Consider the following 20,484-nt stretch of genomic DNA (forward strand, 5'->3'; position numbering starts at 1 on the left):
TAAGACTATCTGGAACATCTTGTATGTCTTTGGCTTAAGGCTGACATTGGGCTTATTATAAACGAACGGGATATCGGCGCTGCAGCTGTTTTGGATATATACATGGATTCTTTGAGCTTTTTTCATCATAAAAGGTACTTTTTTCCCCACTATATGGCATTTTTTATATGCCTTTGGTATTGGTGGAGTTAGCACGATTGAATTAAATGACTTTGTGTTGGTCCATGAGTGCAATATAGAGTTCGGGATACTGGTTGTTTGTGTTTTGGACTACATTTATCGTAATAACACAGACCAGGTTTTTCTGGTGTGTTCAGCTTTTGGTTTCTAACTGTAGATTACAGGCTACGGACAACAAGGTCGTTCTACATTACGATTTGGGATTTCGACGTTTTTGTAGCTTGGACATTATGTGCTGACTGTATTTCAACATATATATATTTTTTATTTGGTTTTAATTTTTGACATTACATTTTGGCATTCTGGTTTCGGTATATGGCAATCTATGTGGTTCTTATGCCACTGTGTCATTGGTTAGTTTAGTGCGACATACAGGTAGGATATTTCATCACCCTATTTGGCTAAATATCTTGTTTGGGATTATATCTGTTATTGTTTTGGATCATAATCACTGTATCAGGATACAATATATTAGGATACATCCTGGGGTTCTGATATTCACATATTTCATCAGGTATTTTATATATACCATGTATATTGTGATTTCACTCTGTTTTTTGTATTGACTTTTTTTTGTTTTACAATTTGTTTTTGCTAGCATTGTTATTCTGATGTTTGTTTCTACTTTTGGATTATACAATTGGCCTTATCATCCTATTTAGGGTACCTTATGTATGTTTGTTACTATCGTACAAGTAATTGTTTGATTGCCATCCATTGGACAGCACTACAATAGCTGTTGGAGACAACAACGTTTGGGTTATTTTTGTCTCATATTTGGATATCAATCTTTTTTTCACAGGAATACATTGGGTCCCCCCTTCCGTACATCTAGTTGGATTGATTTCTGCAGTCTTGGCCTCATATGTATCTATTATTTCATACATATTGTTATCATAGGTGTTCCATGCAAGGACTAAGTCTCAGCCCCATCGCCACCTCTAAATCAGCCCAAGGTTTATAAATACTGTTAACAAAGTATTTAAATGCAATTACTGTTGACGAGCCATTTATAGGGTTCAAACACAGCAGCCACCAACAATAACTATAATATTACCTTCAACCTGGCACTATTTCTCTCCAAAATTGTATTAAGCAGAGCCTAAAATAGTCCAGGCTTGAAAACTCCCACATTAAGAAACAGGACTGCCCCCTGTACACTATCACCATGCCCAAGCCAATAGGGATAATTATCCTACTTATCCCACCACTCATCTTATTACCCTATCTCTTAACTAGTTATGAACACCTGTCCTTATCAGGCTTCAACTATCCAAGTTATCACACAAGTTCCCCCTCCCCACCACCTTTAGATGAATTCTTCCCCCATCATACAACCCCCAAAACAACAAAACTCAATGATCCCTACCTAAAAAAGCAACACCATATAACTACCAAAACAAAACACGGTCTAAAATTATTAACCAAAGTCCTAAAATTAATAGCATACCTAAGGAAAAACATCACCATAGATGGAGACATCCATCCCAACCCAGGCCCTACCAGATCAACAGAGACCACGCAACATCCAATCTCCCTTAGACCGGCTAACTCTCTACTCATCTGTCACTTAAACATAAGAAGTCTGAACAACAAGGTTCACAACTTACATGCCATGCTTGCAACCTACCTACCTGACATCATGTGTCTAACCGAAACATGGCTTAAACCATCAACCAAAGACAATCAGATAATGTCACCTGGGTTCAACATACTCAGAGCTGACCGCTTAAAAAAAAGAGGAGGTGGGATAGCTGTCCTTTATAAAAATGCGCTAAACATCCTAACTAACCCCAAACAACCACCGCAGGTTGCTAATGCTGAAATATTAGCTCTAAAAATACAACTAAATAAACTAAAAAGCATAAACCTAATAGTTACCTATATACCCCCAGGGAACAATATCGAAACTTTAGAAGCCATCTTAAACTGGATAGATAACAACTATCCACAAGAAACAATAGTCCTGGGAGATGTTAACATTGATTGGAACCAATGCTCTGCACAGTCCAATCCTACTTCCTTAAATCTCCATGGTTTCTCTCAGATTATTGCCACTACCACCAGACTAGGTAATAATAAACAAAAAGAAAGCATACTTAACTGGATGTTCGTCAAGGAGCACCCCCAAAAATATACCCCTGGGACTCTCCCCAATGATCTTAGTGATCATATGCTTACTTACATTATGAAAGATAATACACCCAATGCTAGCATGCCAGTCTATAGAACAGTCAGAAACAAAAAAAAATTTGATCCTCTAAAATTTAACATGGAACTTAAATACTGTAACTGGTCAACATTGAAATCCCTTCCCCTAGATGAGGCAGTTTCACATTTTAATGAAACATTCCTTACCCTACTTGACTCTCATGCTCCCAAAAGGGTATCTAGAATCAAAACTCACATAGCACCCTGGCTAACCACAGAAACCAAAACCAAAATAATTAATAGGGACAAAGCATGGAACAAATGGCGTACTACCAAGTTACCACTAGACCGGTCATCTTCCAGCAAATGAGAAATGAAACTAAAAGGCCACCACCCAAGATAAGAAAAACTACTTTCACCACCTACAAAACAAAACCAAAAGAACCCTCAAAAATTCTGGGCAGGATTGAACAAACTTCTCCAACCAGGAAAATCCACCACTCCTACCCCAGAAACTCTATCTGACAAGAACCAAGAAGAAGTAGCTAACAACTTTAATACTTTCTTTACCGAAACAATTCAGCTACTAGCTAACCAGCTACCTGCTCCCTCTACCACACCTAACAATATGACACCCAGCTCTCCACTATCCTTTAACCTCCAACCCATATCCACTGCCTTCATCCGATCCTGCTTGAAAAAACTAAAGCCAACTACCCTCTCAGCTGATCTTCTACCTGCAGAATACCTGCAAATTGCTGCTGATGTCATAGCATACCCCATTTCTATATTAATTAACAGAACCATTACTGAGTCCACTATCCCAGCAATCTGGAAAATATCTTATGTCATACCTCTTCATAAAGGAGGAACATCCACCGAACTCTCTAACGATAGACCAATTGCCATACTATCACCACTTGCCAAAATTATGGAAAAGTGTGTGCATAACCAACTCATGTCCTATCTCACCCAAAACAAGCTACTAACTGACTGTCAGCATGGATTTAGACCCCACCATAGCACGACCACTGCCCTCCTCTCTTTCACCGAGAAAATTAACCATAACCGGAATAACAAAAATATCTCCTCAGCCCTCTTTCTAGACATGTCAAAAGCTTTCGACATGGTAAACCACCAGTTACTTCTCAAAACCTTAGTTACCTTACATCTAGACACCCAAGTCCTAAACTGGTTTCAGGCCTACCTCGTAGGCAGAAAACAGGCAGTTATGTGGCAGAACAAACTCTCCTGCCTATTACCGAACAGTATAGGCGTACCTCAAGGGTCCATCTTAGGACCTCTTCTGTTCTCAATATTCATAAATGATCTCCATTCAGTTATCCCCGAAGCCACCTGCATCCAATATGCAGATGACTCAACTCTCATCTGTTCTAATCCTATCCTTGACAACCTTCTAATAACTACCCAACACTGCTTTACCAAAGTTGAAAATTGGCTAACTGACCATCAACTCATCTTAAACCCAAAAACCCAACTTCTTCTTTTCCACCCAACCAACCCAACACCTTTCACACACTTTACCATTCAATCCAACAATGGTACCATTATTTCTCCTACTACCAGTGCCAAACTATTAGGAGTAATCATCGACAATAAACTACGATTTGACACCCACATTATCCAAACTATTAAAATGGTTAACAAAAAACTAGGGTCTTTATATAGGTTAAAAACCTTCCTAACTCCAGCCGCTAGACTAGCTACTGCCCGCTCGCACCTCTTATCCACCCTACTTTACGCCTCCCCAATCCTTACAAACCTCAACAAGTCTGACCTCAATCGTCTCTCCACTTCTTATAACAACATTGCTAGATTCATCACTGCCCTACCCTATAGAACACACCACTGCATTAACCTGAAAAAACTTGACTGGCCAGAATTCCCTAATCTTCTACTTGAATACCAACTTATAGAAGCCTTTAAAATCCTGATACATCCAGATAACACCCCTGCACTAAAGAACATCCTAACCCCTTACTCAAACCTAAGTTCTCTTCGCTCATCTAACAAACTCTTAATACAAACTTGCAAGTCCCATAACCTGGGCGGTGATTCACTATACTCCAATATTATTGGTAAGGTATGGAATTCTCTTCCAAATAAGCTAACGTCCTTACCATCACTAGCTCTATTCAAAAAAGAACTAAAAATCCACTATAAATCACATTGGCTCTGCCCATGCACAAACCCTGACTAACTTTCCCATGAGCAATTCTTACAAGTAGGTAATTTTTGTATTATTCAACTAAGTGTGAATTAACCAGAATGTAATGAAATGTAATCAATTGTACCTTCTATTGTAACTATCTTCTCTCTCTTAATACAATGTAATATGTCTTTATGTCTTTTGTAACAATATATCACTGTTTAACCCTGTTGGAGCTTTTCTCCCCGGGACTCCGCTGAAAATGGACATGTATCCAGTCGGACTATCCCGGTCAACAAATGTAAAATAAAATAAATAAAATAAAATTTTTATCTCAAGTCCTAAACAGTCATGTGATACAAAAGGCAGGCCTTTTGTATATATCCCTTTCATTCCACCCTAGACAATTATTGTAATAAACCTTTAATAAAACCACCTTAATATCAATCCATATTCAAACCATATAACCTAATAATATATATATATATATATATATATATATATATATATATATATATATATTTTTTTTTTTACTTTGTGATAAATATACACACACACACACACACACACACACACACACACACACACACACACATATATATATATACACTCTATGAGGTCTTAAATTATGTTATGGAAAAGTATTTAAGGTTGTCATTTTCCATAAAGTTTCCATTCTCCTAAATGTTCAAATCTGTGTTCTTTTTTTTATTTTTTTTATTTTTTTTATTCTTGTCATTTTTTGTATGTGTTTTTTTTTTAGATATTCTAATAGTTTCACAGGTTCATAGGTTGGTACTAGGCTATTGGCCCTAGGGCCTATACAAGCCTAGCCATAACAGTTCCCTGGATATTTCTTCCCACAATACTTACTTTCCTGGACCCCTGTCTTGCAGGATGATGGGCATGATCCCCAGGGTGAATTTCCTATCTCCCATCCAATTGTCAAGGTTCCTTTTGAAGAGGGCCAATGAAGTACTCTGCTTGACATGTATGGGCTGTCTGTTCCAGATTCTGGGAAGTTTCTGGGTCAAGAACCTATCCCTCCAGCATGTTTTGTTCATTGTGATGATAAGGTTTAAATCCCTGGATCATGTGGCTCTGAGGGACTGGGATTTCTTTAAGTGCAGCATGTCCAACAGCTCTGGATTTGACATGGCCTTGTATGTTAAGCAGAGATTGCCTCTGAGCAGACGATATGCGACAGAGTATAGCTGGAGGTTTATAGACAGTCAGCATAGAGCATCTGCTTTTGACCTGTGATTCCATTAGTGAGTTATTTCTGCGGCCTTTCCAGTTGTTGCAGATGTATTGAGAAGTATATACCAAACAGGGCATTGTATTCTATAATGGGTCTAATGAGGGATGAGTACAGTGGGACAATGACCTCCTTTTTTCTGGATGTAAAGCCCTTAGTGATGAGGTGTGCCACATAGAGGGATTTCCTGACTGTTGTGGTGATGTGGTTATCGAAGGTGAGACCACTGTCCACCTGTGTTCCTAAGTCTCTTATCACACTTTTGGTGTTTAGCGTATGGCCACCTATGTGGTAATTCATGGGTACATGTTTTTTTCCAAACCGGATTACTATACATTTCTTGGCAATGAACTTGAGCCCATGGCTCTAGCACCAAACATTTATTTCTGTAAGGCCCTTTTTTAGAATATCCACATCATTTGGGGATTCAATAATGGTTCCCAGTTTGCAGTCATCTGCTAACTTTGTTAGCCAGAGTCCCTTAGTGTTGACCTGTACTTCAGAAAAATAGATGCCAAACAAGAGCAGTCCCAGGACCGAACCCTGAGGTACTCCACTTGTCACTTGTCTGGAGCTGGATTTGGAGTCGACTACTTTTACAGTGTGGGTTCTGTCAGGAAGCCAGTTGGCAATCCATCGAGTGACATAGGGATTAATGCTCAGCTTAGTAAGTTTATCTATGATTCCAGAGTGGGGGATGATGTCAAAGGCCTTGACGAGGTCCAGATTGGCTGTGTGGACCACCTTACTGTCATACACACCTCTGGAGACTAATTTGAAGAAGTCAATCAGGTTCAGGAGACATGATTGGGCCTTCACGAATCCAAACTAGGTGGGGTCCAGTGTTTGAAGGTTGCCAATGTCTTTGTTTGTAAGTTCCATGATAATACATTCAATGGCCTTGCAGATAAGGCTCATCAGACTGATGGGGTGGTAGTTCCCAGGATCCAAGGTGGATCCCCCCTTGTGGAGTAGGATAATTGTAGCTGTACACCACTCAGTGGGCACAAAGCCTGCGGTGAGGCTATGATTAAACATGACACTTAGGTGAGATGCCAGTTCATTTTGTAGTTCATGTAGTACACAGCCCGGGATGTCGTATGCCTTTCACCTTTCCAAAGCTTTTAATCTTTACACACACATTATTGAACACAGGTCATTTAAACCAGGCCAGCTACCAGCATTCAAGGACAGTTGCCATTGGAGTTCTGCTTTTTTCCATTCTAAGACTTCAATGTCCCCCATGATTAAATTTGCGGTCCAGGTGCATTTGAATAATAACTGATGAGTTCTCCTTTCTTTCCCAATGTCATATGTGTGTTCATATATTCTCTCTTTCAGGGCACGCTCAGTTTTCCCAACCTAAAAAGTGGGGCAGTCCTGACAAACGGCTACACATACCAGTCCCTTTGTAGAACAATCAAACCTACCCCTCATCTTTGTATGTCTCTTTCTTATCTTAATCTGTTGGGTTGCATTGTATAAACATATTCAAGGACACCTGGACCACAAATTAAACTTTTTGGTTTTAGAGCAGGTTAACCAACAAAAAAGAGGGGGACTTTGGAGTCTTAGATTGGAAAAAGCAGAACTCCAATGGCAACAGTCCTTGAATGCTGGTAGCTGGCCTGGTTTAAATGACCTGTATTCAATAATGTGTGTGTTAAGATTAAAAGCCTTGGAAAGGTGAAGGAGTATTAGAATATATAAAAAACGCACAAAAAATGACAATAATAAAAAAATAAAAATAAAAAAATAAAAGAATAAAAAAGAACACAGATTTGAACATTTAAGAGAATGGAAACTTTAAAGAAAATGACAACCTTAAATACATTTGCATAACATAATTTAATACCTCATAGTGTGTGTGTGTGTGTGTGTGTGTGTGTGTGTGTGTGTGTGTGTGTGTGTGTGTGTGTGTGTGTGTGTGTGTGTGTGTGTGTGTGTGTGTATATATATATATATATATATATATATATATATATATTTGTCACAAACGATAATATATATATATATATATATATATATATATATATATATATATATATATATATTTTTTTTTTTTTTTTTTTTTTTTTATTTAGACTATATGGTTTGTATATGGATTGATATTAAGGTGGTTTCATTAAAGGTTCCTTACAAGAATTGGTCAGGATGGAAAGAAAGGGTTATGTAGAATGTGTTTTATCTCTTTAAATGGGGCTGCCTTTTGTATCACGTGGCTGTTTAGGACTTGAGATAAAAAAAGGGAAGCAAACTGAATTAACCTATCTTTGAAAAAGTCTCTGAAGCGGAGAGATGAAAGTGCTAGGATTTAAACTTTTTTTTGGTTACTGATGCTTTGCTTTTACAAAAATTTTTCTGGACTTTGAACTTAAACAGCACTACAGCTTACTAACACCTGCTTTTAAAAGAATTGCTCTGGTTGTTTTTAAAAAAAAAACAGTAATACTGAGTATTCTGGATTACCGGTGGTTTTGTGTTTACAAGAACTTAAAAACAACGTTACTGATCAATGGTGCTTTGTTTTATGGTATGTTTTTATTTGTTACTGGAATAAATTAGTGAAGAGAACATAACAACGCTTAGGGCACTCTGTTTTTGTTTTCTTACTTGGTAATACATTTAATGACAGAACCAGATGATTTTAAATATCCTCTTCATAGGTTCATAGGTAGGCACTAGGCTATTGGCTCTAGGATCTATAAAAGCCTAAGCAAATGGTACCCTGGCTTTTGCCACCTAAAAAAATTATTTTCCTGTGCCCCTGTCAAGCAGAGCCACAGAAGTGATCCCCGGGGTGAATTTCCTATCTCCCATCCAATCATCAAGATTTTTCTTGAAGAATGCTAATGAGGAGCTTTGTTTGATATAGATAGGTAGTTTGTTCCAGAGTATGGGAAGTCTCTGGGACAGGAATCTATCCCTCCAGCATGTTCTGTTTATTGTGGTGACAAGTTTAAGTCTCTAGAGCATGTAGCTTGGAGGGATTGGGATTTCTTTAAGTGGAGCATGTCCAACAGCTCCGGGTTTGACATAGCTTTGTATGTTAGGCAGAGATCACCTCTGAGTAGGCGATATGCAACAGATTAAAGCTGGAGTTTTTGAGATGGTCTGTGTAGGGCATCTGTTTGAGGCCAGTAATCCTCTTTGTGTGGTATTTCTGTGGCCTTTCCAGTTGTTGTAGATGTCTTGTGAGGTACATACCAAAAGGGGCATTGTACTCTATAATGGGTCTAATGAGTGATGAGTAGAGGGGAACAATGACCTCTTTTTTCCTGGATGAGAAACCTTTTGTGATGAGGAGTGCCACGTAGAAGGATTTCCTGACTAATGTGGTGATGTGATTATCAAAGGAGAGACTACTGTCCACCTGTGTCGCAAGGTCTCTTATCACACTTTTGGTGTTAAGTAGACTACTGCCTATGTGGTAGTTCATGGGTACAGAGTTTTTACAAAAGGGATGACAATGCACTTTTTGGCATTGAGCTTGAGGCCATGGCTTTGACACCAGGCATCTGTCTCAGTGAGGCCCTTTTGTAGGATGTCCACATCGTTAGAAGTTTTGATTATGGCTCCTAGTTTGCAGTCATCTGTGAACTTTGTTAGCCAAAGACCTTTTGTGTTAGCCTGTACTTCAGAGAAGTAGATACCAAACAGGAGAGGACCTAGGACTGAACTTTGTGGTACTCCACTTGTCACTGATCTGAAGTTGGATTTAGAGTCCGCTACTTTCACAGTATGGGTTCTGTCAGTGAGCCAGTTGGCAACCCATCTTGTGACATAGGGATTTATACCTAGTTTAGTGAGTTTATCTATAATTCCAGAGTCGGGGATGGTGTCGAAAGCCTTGGCAAGATCTAGATAGGCTGTGTGAACCACCTTACCCTCATCTACGGCTTTGGTGACTGCTTCAAAGAAGCCTTTCAGGTTTAGGAGACATGATCTGCCTATTAGAAACCCAAACTGGGTAGGGTACTGAGGTTGGAGATTACCAATGTCATTGTTTATACTTTCCATAATGTTACATTCCATAGCCTTGCAGACCAGGTTCGTCAGGCTAATGGGGCAGTAGTTCCTGGAGTCCGTGGTGGCTCCCCCTTTGTGGACTGGGATAACCATTACTGTGCACCATTCAGTGGGCACAAAGCCTGAGGTGAGGCTATGATTGAACATGGTACTTAGGTGGGGTGCCAGTTCATTCTGTAGTTAATGTAGAATGCAGTCTAGAATGCTGTCAGGGCCCATGGATGCTGTGTTCTTGGCTTTGTAGAGTGTGTTTTTTACCTGTGCAGCTGTCATTACAGGAACTTTACATTCCTCCGGTATAGAGATGAGCCCTTTAGGGATGAGAGATGCAGTAAAGTTAGCACTGAACCTATCTGCCAGGACGTTGGCAATGTCAGTTGTGTCTGTATATTTAGTGCAATTGCGCTGTAACTCAGAGCAGATATGAGTGCTGCCATTGAGATTCTTGACATAGGTATAGAATGCTTTGTGGTTGTCTTTAGAATCAGTGGCGATTTTGTTTTTGTAACTAGCTTTGGAGGATTTTATGAGGGATCTCAGCTTCTTACTGAGGCTGACCATGGAGTTCCTCCTATCATGGGATTTTACTCTTTTTTTGCAACAGTTTCTTTCTTCTGTTGTAGAGTTTGTTTATGGCAGGGGACCATCAGATTGGCTTCCTGTTTTTTGAGGATAGCATCTTGGTTCTGTTAGGGATTGCATGATCCATGCACTCATGTAAGTGCTTATAAAGTGCAGTTGTATAGGATTCAGCAGTCGTACCTCTATTGCCCATCAGCATGGGTGTCGTGAAGTTTGCCACTTCTGTCTTAAGAAGCGTGAAGTTAGCATTGGAGAAATTTTTTACGGTGGTTTCCCTAATGTGGTGGGGGTGGGATGTGGATGTCTAGGGTGATTTTCTTGTGTTCGGATCTGACCAACGAGGAATTGACCTCTGGTGTGGAACACTGCTTGCCCATGTTGGTAATGACCAGGTGTGGATAAGTTGATCCAAGATGATGGAATTTATGAATTCCAAAATATGTTGAGCACAAGAGATGGTACATGAGTAGTTTTCACAGTTAATGTTGGGGTAGTTGAAATCATCCATTATTAGGGTGTTAGGTTGTACCCTAATATTTACCAGTGTATCAAGAAATGAGGAGTGGGAATCCTGGGACATGGTGGGGGATCTGTATGCAAGCTACAATTTGGATTGCGGTCTTGCTCAGAGTTAGTTGCACTTGGATAATGGTCAGATGCATTATGCTGAGCAGCTAGCCTGGAGATGTGGATATCCTTAATGAATATGAACATGCCTCTGCCTTTATTGCTTTGGTCCATGTTAGGTGGCTGAAAGGTGTGATATGACTTATAGCCTGGTAATGCAGGGGTGCTCTCTGGATCCTTGAACCAGGCCTCTGTCACTGCACAGATGTCGATGTTCTCCATTTTAAGGAATGCCTTGAGTGAGTGCATTTTTAGGTTTAGACTTCTAGCATTAAGTAGCATTACCCTCAGTTTTGCTTGCTTGTCCCTGTTACGGTGGTGAATTTGTCATTTGAATCTTGCCTAAAAAAGGCACTATAGGGATGCAAGAGCCTTAGCCAGTATCTGGAATTCCAAGGGCGACAGGTGCAGACCATCTCTGGCAAAGCATCGTGGTTTGTCGATCATGTCATACCAGGCAGACAGATACTGGATCCCCTTAGAATGACACCAGAAGCTTAGCCAATTGTTGAAGTCAATCATTTTGTCCTTGTACTGTGGTATCATTCTGGGTGATGGCAGGATGCTACTCAGGGCTACGGTCATACCTGCCTGGGCTACAAGATCAGACAGCTCCTCCATGTCTCTTTTCATGTAGTCCAGGGAGGTATGTCTCAGGTCATTCACACCAACATGGACAATGACAGAGTCATATCTGTACTTGTTGTGGAGTGACCTGAGTGCATGCATTATGTGGCGGATCCTGACACCTGACAGGCAGCCGACAGTTACTTTCTCCTTGTTTAGCCTGGTGAGTGGAATATCAGTGTGCCTGACTATAAAGTCACCTATGACTAGAGTGTTGGGTAAGTTGTTATGCCTTATGGGCTATGGTTGAGTGGCACACTGAGTTTGTGGGCTATGTGTCATTTGGATTGTGTTGGGGGAGGAGGTTGCTTGCGTTTCTGCTTTGCAGGTCCCTGTTGCTTGTGTAGTTTACTTTTGAGAGCCTCTGTGAATGTAGGTGTGTGTTTTGTGTTTCTATGTGTGTGTTATGGTGGTGTAGGTTTTGAGGGACTATGTAATGAGTGTGGTTTGGTGCAAGTGTTTTCCTTCTCCTCTTGACTGTCTAGTCCAGTCTTGTCTGAAGAGAGCTTTGCTTCCAGTTTGGCTATATAAGTGCATCTCTCACAGGTTGCAGTGTTGGGTGGTAGAAGGAAAGGGTTGTCTGTGCACATGCGGCAATTGCTGCATTGCCCCAAGATTCCCAGATTCATCAGGTAGACAGAAGAAAAGACTGGGAGCTGACTCTTAGACATGCCTGGATAGGTGCTTATTTATTAAGTACTAAAAACTGTTTTCCTCTAGACAAATGAAGAAAGTTGAGTGCTCTAGTAATTTGTAGCTTATTTAGTGCTTACAATGAGTTCTGAGCAAGTGCGGAGCTCAAATACACAGATTTGAGTGCTGAAACTAGAAAACTGGCTAGTTTTAAGAAACAAAATTAAGCTAGAAGGCTTCCCCCAGCACAGAAAGGCTTGGGGGCTCAGAAGCTTACAAACAGTCCTGGATACAGCAAATGTGTATCTGGACTAGACAACTTACATGGAAAGCAGGAAACAAGCTTAGAAACATTTTTTTTTGTAAAGTGGAAAGGGGAAAAGAGGAAATTAAACTAATTGGGTTGGCCTTCTCAAATGTTTTCCCTGGATTAGGTAGAATGAGGTAATGACACTAGACTGGGAGGAGTATCCCAGATCAAATTTACAGTAGGGATGGGCAACTGCAAAGTTACCAAGTATAAAAACAGGATACCAATAGGGAGGGAGGGAGGGTGGGAAAAAAATCAGAACAAACAAACCCAACCAGATGCTTAACAACTGTACAAAATTCTAGTTAATACCTCACACACAGTGAAACTAGCTATATGTTATTCTGATTCATATAATTGTAGTTAAAACAGTATGAGCATTTGCATTAGTATATCATAAATTGCTTTATATGTTTTTACTTTGTAGTGTATGACATGAAAATGTTTATACACAGTATCCCTTTTATTTTATATAGTAGTTGATTTAATTACAAAGTATCGAGTGCACATTTTGCTGGTTGGTTTATCATTGTCACATGGTTTTAAAATATGCTATTTAAATACAGATGGTTGAATTCAATGTAATCTGAAGAAGTTATTGAATTACTAATGGACTTCCTTTCTTACTTGTGTTTGGAGTGGTGTCTGCTGAACTATTGAATTGCATTTTTTACACTACCAACACTACTTAGGTAGAAATCAACTGCAGAAATGTTTAAACAGATAAAGGATCAAGGAGACTCTAGAGAATGCTTTTAAATGCAAACAAGTTATATGATACACTCCTAGCAGGAAATCAGAAAAAACAAACCCAACCAGATGCTTAACACTTGTAGAAAATTCTAGTTAATACCTCACACGCAGTGAATCTAGCTAGAAAAGTATATGCAGACAATAAAAGTGCTATAAATAACTCAGAAATAAGTGACAAACAGGATACTTAATGTTATATATCACAGATTAGTTAGCTCAAAGACCTTCCTCTGACTTCCTCCGATTAGCTCAGTGTGAAATGGCAGAAACACTCACAAGTTAACTATTTAAGTAACAAAGTTGAAACCTGAAACAACTTTAAAAAAAAGCTTGAAAGAACCAATGAGGTGCTTACTCCAAGGTGTAGTCCAGGCAACCCCAGTCAACCAATGACCACAAACAATTCACTCTCACTGAAATGCTATACTGGTTTTTGCTAAGCTATGATGGCCTAGAACATGTGCTCAGGCACACAACCTTTACTAACAAACAACTAGGCCCAACATACAAGCCTGAATATGGACAATGCTACACTACCAACACTACTTAGGTAGAAAAAAACTTCAGAAATGTTTTAAAAGATAATGGATCAAGGAGACTCTAGAGAATGCTTTTAAATGCAAACAAGTTATATGATACTCTCCTAGCAGGAAATCAGAACAAGCAAGGAAACCCAACCAGATGCTTAACAATTGTAGAAAATTCTAGTCAATACCTCACACACAGTGAATCTAGCTAGCAAAGTATATGCAAACAATAAAAGTGCTATAAATAACTCAGAAATAAGCAAAAACAGGATACTTAATGTTATATATCACAGATTAGTTAGCTCAGAGCCCTTCCTCTGACTTCCTCCAATTAGCTCAGTGTGAATTGGCAGAAACACTCACAAGTTAACTTCTTAAGTAACAGAGTTGAAACCTGAAACAACTTTAAAAAAAGCTTGAAAGAACCAATGAGGTGCTTACTCCAAGGCATAGTCCAGGCAACCCCAGTCAGCCAATGACCACAAACAATTCACTCTCACGGAAATGCTATACTGGCTTTGGCTAAGCTATGATGGCCTGGAACATGCGCTCAGTCACACAGTCTCTACTAACAAACAACTAGGCTGAAAACACAAGCCTGAATATGGACAATACTACACTACCAACACTACTTAGGTAGAAAAAAAACTGCAGAAATGTTTAAACAGATGAAGGATCAAGGAGACTCTAGAGAATGCTTTTCAATGCAAACAAGTTAAATGATACACTCCTAGCAGAAAATCAGAACAAACAAACCCAACCAGATGCTTAACGATTATAGAAAATTCTAGTTAATACCTTACACACAGTGAAACTAGCTAGCAAAGTATATGCAGACAATAAAAGTGCTATAAATAACTCAGAAATAAGCAAAAAACAGGATACTTAATGTTATATATCACAGATTAGTTAGCTCAGAGCCCTTCCTCCGACTTCCTCTGATTAGCGAAGTGTGAAATTGCAGAAACACACACAAGTTAACTTCTTAAGCATAATGTATAATGTATAATGTCCCAAACTCATAAATTACCATATAAGCATAACAACATGTCTATAACAATATTAACCATTTTATCCTTATGCTTCAGTGATAACCACCACATTTTACAACTTGAGTGGACACATTTCCATTTAATTGTCATCTGAACAGCATTTGATCTATAGTACCAAGAGAAAATGCCATGAGGTATCTTCTCTGCAAATACAGGACACATCTTTAAACAAGATAAGTTCTGGATATCTGTCAGGTCAAATCTAGGAGAAAGAGCATGGTCAAAAAAATAAGCAAATCAACATACGTACTGAAGGACATTCAAGATTTCATTCTGCTGTAATGCAATAGCAAAGTATAGGGCACTGGAGGGAATCTACCACCTTCTGGAAAGTGACTCAATAGGTGGCATAAAGAAACTATATCAGGTTAAAAGGCAAAGACGGAAAGATAAAGAAGAGATGGCAGCAACAACCTTCTCACCAGTCCAGTCCAGAGGACATCAAAGGCAGATGAAAGGAATACTTCCAGCAGCTTCTAAATGAAGAAAACCCCAGAGAAACTGTACTGTCCTAGACACACCCTATGATGAAAGAAGTAGAGGAGTCCACCCTAGAAGAAGTAGGGATAGCATTAAGGAAAATGAAGTCAGGGAAAGCAGCAGGCTCAGATGAAGTCACAGCAGATATGATAAAGATGCTGGGTGAGATGGGGAGAAATGGCTGTTGAAGGTACTCATAGCAGTGTGGAAAGAAAGGTGTATCCCAGATGACTGGATGATAAGCATACTCATGCCAGTGTACAAGAACAAAGGGGACATCTACAACTGTGGGCAGCACAGAGGTAAACAGATATGCAGAGTAGTAGAAAGTAAGATGGGAGATAAGCATTTTGTATTCAGATCATAATGCAGCAGAACTGATCCGATGTTTGCAGTGCGACAGATAGTTAAGAAGAAGCTAAAGATGAGGAAAGAGTCCAACTGGGCATTCCTAGACTTGGAGAAAGCACATGACAAGGTCCCAAGAAAGCTGATCTGGACAGTACTGCGATGGTTTGAAGTCCGCAAAACATTGATAAAATTAGTGCAGGCTATGTGCAAGGACTCAGTGACTCAAGTACAAACAGTGTTCAGTCTCAAAGAGGGGCTCCCAGTGGGAGTGGATGTACATCAGGATTCAGCTCAGAGCTCACTGCTGTTTATACTGGTGATGGACTACATTAGCAAACAGGTCAGAGGGGACAGATCGACAAAGTTGCTGTATGCAGATGATGTGGCATTAAAGCAGACTCTAAGCAAGAACTTCAACAAATGATGGGGGAATGGAATGCAAAACTGAAGACACATGAAATGAAACTAAGTACAGATAAGACAGTGGTAACAGTAAATTTGGGAAATCAGAAGAAGCTAGGAATTGAGATAGAAGGGAAGACAGTGGAACAGATAAATAGCTTCAAGTACCTGGGAGGTGTGGTTGAGAAGGGAAGTCTGGATGAAGAGGTCAAAACTAGAATCAGAGTGGCTGCAGCCAACTGGCATAGAGTGTCAGGTGTAGTGTATTACAGATGAATGCCAAAGAAGCTGAAAAGTAAGGTGTACAAAACAGTAGTGCATATGACACAGAAAGCAGACAATAAAGTCAGAGCAGATGGGGAAACTAGAGGTGATGGAAATTAAGTGCCTGAGATGGGTGGCAAGATTTACACTGTAGGACAGATGAAGAAATGAGGACATAAGGCCATTAGCCAAAGTAGCTTCAATTGCAGAAAAGATCAAAGAGAACAGATTACAGTGATACAGGCACATGTGCAGAAAAGTGGGAGACAACCTTGTGAAGAAGATTTGGGACAGATAGGAAGAAGGTAAGTGGAAACAAGGACATATAGCAAAGAGGCAGATGGATTATACGAGAGAAGATCTGCAACAGTCATGCATGAATGTCGAAGAAGTCATGAGTGTAGCATTGAATCGAGAGAGATAGCGAGAGTTAATTTGACACCCCCATCCAATGTAGAAACATGGGGAAAATGAGGTTGATGATGATGATGAAAGCATATTAGAAATGAAATGTAAAGACTAATATTTGTCCCTTTTCTATACTTCTCTCCCTCCATGTTCTTGGGTGTCTTATCTGCTTGCATAAGGACTTCACTTTCCCTACTTTCACTCTGCCCTTACAAATTTCAAATATTTACACCAAGCACCACACTGCTTCTCCAGAACCACTGCTTCCCACCATAATGTAGCCCAATCTCTACTCCCACCTTCTGTGATAATGGTTTACAGCTTTCATGGTCACAGCCATATCATTCAGGTGCTCACATTTTATTACGATTATGCATTATTCTCATGTACACTACTCAAGGGTTATGAGTCTACTGAGACTGTAATATGTAACAGTAAACATTGTGTAGCCTTTTCTTATGCCAGAGAAAATGCCATGAGTTAGGTATCTTCTCTGCAAATACAGGATACAGCTATAAACAAAGTGCCTGTTCTGCACTACTGTACTCTGTTTTGCATTTTCTCTTTTATTGCTGCTCACATTCCACTTTGTATTACTAGAGTTATCCATTCAATAGATGGAACAATAAAACGATACAGTTGTGCATACAGAATTGAGCAGCTTTCCCAGTACCTCAGCCCTCAATAGTATCCCACTTAAAGGCACTTTGGGATGAGAGCCCACAGTCTCCACACTATACTGAAATGCTGTCCTTTGAGTTTGATATCTGCTCAGTTATGTTACTTTCCACTGAAAGATAAAACTGTACTGTGAGTCACAATGCGGTGTGGTACATCTGTGACTCAGCCTGAAATTTTATCTCAGTGCAGACTGTGCTTGTTAAAGGCCACTATTACGTCTGACAGGTGAAAATGAGCAGAGGAAGCGAAACATAACACTTATTAAATATGATCTCCTCCTTGTATGGTACACTAAAGGAATTTCGGCCATTGTAAGGCAATGGAACACAGTGGTTTACTGAACAGGTGCTGGGCTGCTGCTACGATATGGCTAAACATTATGGGGTGAAGATTGGTGCAATAAAATTAGTTTATTATCTATAAATAAGCAAATAATAAGTATAAAGTGGAACACATCTGAAAAATTTGTAAACAGGAAGTTCAATAGTTAATACATATAGAGATGGAATAATGTGTCTGAAGTGGTGCAACAAAATAAAGTAATGTTTATATGTGGGAGTGGTCAGAAAGTGTAAAGGGAATGACATATGAGGTGGTTTGGGGAGCAGGAGAAAAATAAGTACATAAACAAGTTCAACTAATATAGTTCAGTAAACTTACTGAAAGTAGTAAGGACCAGACACTATGTCACTGTTGCGAGGGGGAGAAGTGGCTAATATTGGGAACAAATAATATCATTGTAAAGACAACATGGTTTGATGTATAAATGCATAAAGGTTTCAGTATATGATTCTGCTCATTTTAAACTGTTTAACTCACCCACTGCAGTGATTATTAAAGCAATCCTAGAAAACAAGAAACACTACAATGAAATTCTGCTAGTTGCAAATGATTGACTCAAAGTAACTATTCTTAAGGCAGTCATATCAAACAAGGAACATTTTCAAATAGAGGCTAATCTGACTTTATCCAGCTGCTTTAAAGTATACCTAAAAGCTACCAATTACTTTTACAAATGTATGGTGATGCAGTACTGAAAATAGAATTTAAACAAGAAAAATAATAACGATATAAATAACTTTTAACATTTCAAACAATAAAGAGCCAGGAAAGGATAACGGTTGGTGGTTAATAGGGGAGAACTGGTTAATGCTGTGAACAAAGAGTATCACGTTAAAGAACAGAGGATTGGATTAGGGAAACAGGAGTATGAAATGACAGCTGTTAATGATGAGCTGAGCTAGACCAGGAAGGCTCTGCGGTTGTGACAAAAAAATGTGTGGATCTCTCATCTATGGATGCTCATGTCTGGGTTATTCTTACTTAAAATATAAAGGCTAAAAACTTCCTGGGAATGTATGGCCAGGCTTCCAAAAATCCTCACAGATCAATAGCCAGATAAGAACTATGGATAGAAAGCAAGTAGCAAGCACATTGAATGAATAAAAAGTTTTTGTCTGTCAAAAAAGTAGTACCTGGTATAGGGTTTGGTGTGTGAATATCAGTCTGTAACTTAAGAGTTTTTGTTATCACAGTTTGTGCAAATTATTGAGACTACACAGTGCCATCAATGTTTTGAATAAACAGTAAAAGACAAGTCAAACACAGCTGACATAATGGTCAAGGTCTTCATCTCTCAGAATACAAGGTTCAAACATGACCTCCAGACAATGTCTTTGTGAAATTTTATGTTCTTCCTGTGCCTTTGTGGGGTTCTTCTCATCTCTCAAAAAAAAAAAAAAAAAAAACATGCTGGGTATTTTCACATCACTTGTACAAAAAATGGATTTGAGGGTGGCAGCACAGACTCTAGATGGTCCTTATTAGGGGAAGAGTTGTATAGACCAACTGTTGTTGACATCAACTGTGGTGTGCAGTATCCCCTAGATTTGAGCACACTGATTACAGACTGTGCACCATGTCACAGCTAGCCACTTAGAGGAAAAATTGGCTCTAAATGATTTGTCACATTAACTAATGTCACCAAAAATGGGCCTGGGTATTTACCGGTGATAAGTGGGCTGAGGGACTGGCCAACTCTGACTTACACCACGGATCTATGCTAATGGTGGGAAGAGTCTATATGATCCTATCGGTCATGTGCATCTGTCCTGAAGCTCAGCATCCCTGGATCAGTAAGCTACTGAGTGGCTGCTGTTGAGTTGTCAAGTTTGGGTTACCTGAGTTAACTCTGGTGAGTGAAAGATGGACATAAAACCAATCAACCTGTCAAACATGAACTAAGGATTGCTGCACTCAGTACAGGTTCACTGACAGGACACAGATCAGAAGTGGATAACATGATGGTAAGGAGGAGGCCAGGCATCCTCTGTATCCAGAAAACAAGATGGAAGGGCAGTGCAGAAAAAACACATGTCTTGGGATATAGAAGAGGACAGCCTAGAAACAGTGTGGGAATTAAGGTAAAGAGCAGGCTTTAGAAGACAGCATCAGAATTAATGACAGACTTGTGGCAATCAGACTCCAGTCTAAGGATAGGATAGCATGGAATACAAAAGTCCATGAAGTCAGCAGAATAAAGGAGTGCAGGAAAAAGTGGGAGATAGAAAAGATGGAACAGGCTAAGAAGGAAAACTGATTGGCTAACAAAGAGGTTAAGATAGCAGTTGTAATCCCAAAGAACAATGCATCAAAGACATTCTACCAGCTTCTGGAAAGGGACTCAGCAGATGGCAAAAATAAAATATATCGGGTTGTAAGGCAAAGACAAAAAGATAAAGAAGATAGCTATTAGACACCATTCATAAGGGATGCCATCAACAACTTACTCATCAATCCACAGGACATCAAAAGCAAATAGACAGAAGGAGTGCTTCCAGAAGTTTCTGAATGAATAAACAACCACACTGGCTTTACTGCTCTATATGCAGTCTATGATAAAAGAAGAATTGAAGCCGACCCAAGAAAAAGTAAGAATGACACTAGGGAAAATGAAGTCAGTGAAAGCAGCAGGCATAGATGAGGTCACAGTAGATATG

The sequence above is a fragment of the Protopterus annectens genome, chromosome 8.part0 (assembly GCF_019279795.1).
Source record: "Protopterus annectens isolate FY-2018-M chromosome 8.part0, PAN1.0, whole genome shotgun sequence".
Taxonomy (NCBI): Eukaryota; Metazoa; Chordata; order Ceratodontiformes; family Protopteridae; genus Protopterus; species Protopterus annectens.